At 66.5% G+C, this 2,500-nt stretch overlaps 2 non-coding genes across 2 annotated transcripts in view; both read left to right on the forward strand.

The window, feature by feature from the left end:
- Positions 1–339: 339 nt before the first annotated feature.
- Positions 340–496, forward strand: LOC139945656 (5.8S ribosomal RNA). Its single transcript, XR_011787130.1, has one exon. It is a non-coding gene; the product is annotated as a 5.8S ribosomal RNA (ribosomal RNA).
- A 664-nt stretch (positions 497–1,160) lies between these two features.
- LOC139945653 (large subunit ribosomal RNA) overlaps positions 1,161–2,500 on the forward strand; it is a 4,054-nt gene continuing 2,714 nt past the window's right edge. The window contains exon 1 of the ribosomal RNA XR_011787127.1: positions 1,161–2,500. This exon is cut by the window's right edge and continues 2,714 nt beyond it. This is a non-coding gene — a ribosomal RNA (large subunit ribosomal RNA).

Genomic DNA, 2,500 nt, shown 5'->3' on the forward strand with positions numbered 1-2,500 from the left:
CCCTGCCCTGTCCGCGGCGGGGTTTGGGGTGCGGGCTCTGGATGGCTGCGCCTGGTCTGTTGGATCCACCGGGGGCCCTGGGACGCCGGGGCCTGGCCTTAAATGCGACCTAGTGGGGGCGGGCAGGGAAGACACGGCGTAATAGAGGCCCGCCGTACTCTCCCACCCCCACAAACGGGCGGCTGCTCCCGTCGTGGGCGGGGCGGAGCGATCGAGTCATCTCGCGCCGTCCCGCGGACTGTGACCATATTTCCCCGCGCCCGAGACCACGGGGCGCGGGACGATAAACCCACTCATTGGTGATCGAACGAACAAGAAGCGAATTTCCAAGAGTTAGACAATTCTTGGCGGTGGATCACTCGGCTCGTGCGCCGATGAAGAACGCAGCCAGCTGCGTGAATCAGTGTGAATTGCAGAACGCAGTGATCATCGGCCTTTCGAACGCACATGGCGGCCCGGGCCCCCCGCGGCCCGGGCCTCGTCCGCCTGAGGGTCGTGAGTACAGATAGAAATCGCCGTGCCGGAGTCCGCGGATACACTCGCGGTGCCCGGGTATACCACGGTGCGAGAGCGACGGCCGGCAGCCGCGAGGAGAAGCAGTTGGTTGTTCTCCCCGCGAGGATTAATGGCTGCAGGCGTCAGATCGGGTAATGCCTTTGTGGAATACACACGAGAACTCTCCCGAAGGGGCACAGAAACCCCCTCTCCAACACGTCCCGCCTTGAAGCGTTGGCGGCAGCACCGGCTCGGCGCTGTCCGTTGTGCTCGGAGGCGCGGGCGACCCGCCGGAGTGTAAACGAGGAACCCCAACCCTGGCAAAGGGAGGAAACCCGCCGTGGCGTGGTCGGTCTCGGTCTGCCCCCATTGTCTGTATGGGCGACCGGAGCAACTCCACACCACGATCGCCGGCTGTCCTCCGCCAACTAAGGAGTAAGGGTGGGGTCCGACGGGTCGCCGCGCGCGCAGTCTCCGGGCCTCGGCCAGTGGCCGCCGGCTCCGCCCCGGGAGACCGGAGAGGGAGAGAGACCGAAAAGGGAGAGCTTCCACTGGGCCCGCGCTGACGGGTCCGTGGGGGGGTGAGGAGCGCGACCCGTTCTTGGCCTCCCAAGCAGGCCGCGGGCTACCCCCCCTCCTATAACAGTAAAACACGAACCGATAATCGACCTCAGGTCGGGCGAGAGGACCCGCTGGATTTAAGCATATCACTAAGCGGAGGAAAAGAAACTAACAAGGATTCCCCTAGTAGCGGCGAGCGAAGCGGGAAGAGCCCATCGCCGAATCCCCGGGCCCCACCGAGGGCTCGAGGGAACTGTGGCGTAAGGAAGTCCACCCCCGCGGCCGTGCCGGCGCCGAGGTCCTTCTGATTGAGGCGTGCTCCGTCCCAGGGCGGGTGTCAGGCCCAGGCAGGCGCCAGCCGGTCGCGGACAAGGGCCTCCGGGAGTCGGGTTGTTTTGTAGCGCAGCCCAAAGAAGGGTGGTAAACTCCATCCAAGGCTAAATACCTTGCACGAGACCGATAGAGCACAAGTACCGTGAGGGAAAGTTGAAAAGCACTCTGAAGAGAGAGTTCAAGAGTACGTGAAGCCGTTGAGAAGCAAACGGGAGGGCCGCGCAGATCGGGCCCGGGAGATTCAGCGCGGCCGGCGCGGTGCCCATCGGGTCCCCGCACGCACTCGAGGCGGCGGGGCCCGGGGGTGTCGGCGCTCGGCCGCGTGCACTTCTCCCGGGCGCGGCGCCCGCGACCGGTTGGGTCGCCGGCAGAGGCCGGCCGGGTGGGGTGCCTCCGACCATGCCGGGTCCCCGACGGGGGGCCTGGCCGGAGAGCCTATAGCCCGGCCGCTTTGCGCCGGCGGGACAGACCGAGGTATGGACGACGGGCCGCGCCTGCCCCGGGGTTGTAGCCTTCGGGCGGAGACCTCTGTGGGGCCCTGGTCGCCCGGGAATCCGGCGAGCCCCCCCCGCCGCAACCGTTCTCGGTGGCGGCGGGGCGTTTGTGCGTTCCTGGAACCCGGATACGATCTTGACAAGGCGCCCCGGGTCCGCGGGCGATTGTCGTGAGCCTTGCCGACCCGTCTTGAAACACGGACCAAGGAGTCTATCGGGCCCGCAAGTCGGAGGGCCGCCAGTCGAGGCCCCGAGGCGCAACGAGAGTGAAGGCCGGCTGCGGTCCGGCCGAGGCGGGATCCGGCCCCCAGGGGGCCGGCGCACCGCCGCCCTGCCACGAGCCCCCGCGGCTGTGGCGGAGGAAGAGCGGGCACGCTAGGACCCGAAAGATGGTGAACTATGCCCGAGCAGGACGAAGCCAGAGGAAACTCTGGTGGAGGTCCGCAGCGATTCTGACGTGCAAATCGATCGTCCGACTTGGGTATAGGGGCGAAAGACTAATCGAACCGTCTAGTAGCTGGTTCCCTCCGAAGTTTCCCTCAGGATAGCTGGCGCCCGGTAGTTGCAGTTGCATCCGGTAAAGCGAATGATTAGAGGCCTTGGGGCCGAAACGACCT

The sequence above is a fragment of the Asterias amurensis genome, chromosome 12 (genome assembly GCF_032118995.1).
Source record: "Asterias amurensis chromosome 12, ASM3211899v1".
Classification (NCBI taxonomy): domain Eukaryota; kingdom Metazoa; phylum Echinodermata; class Asteroidea; order Forcipulatida; family Asteriidae; genus Asterias; species Asterias amurensis.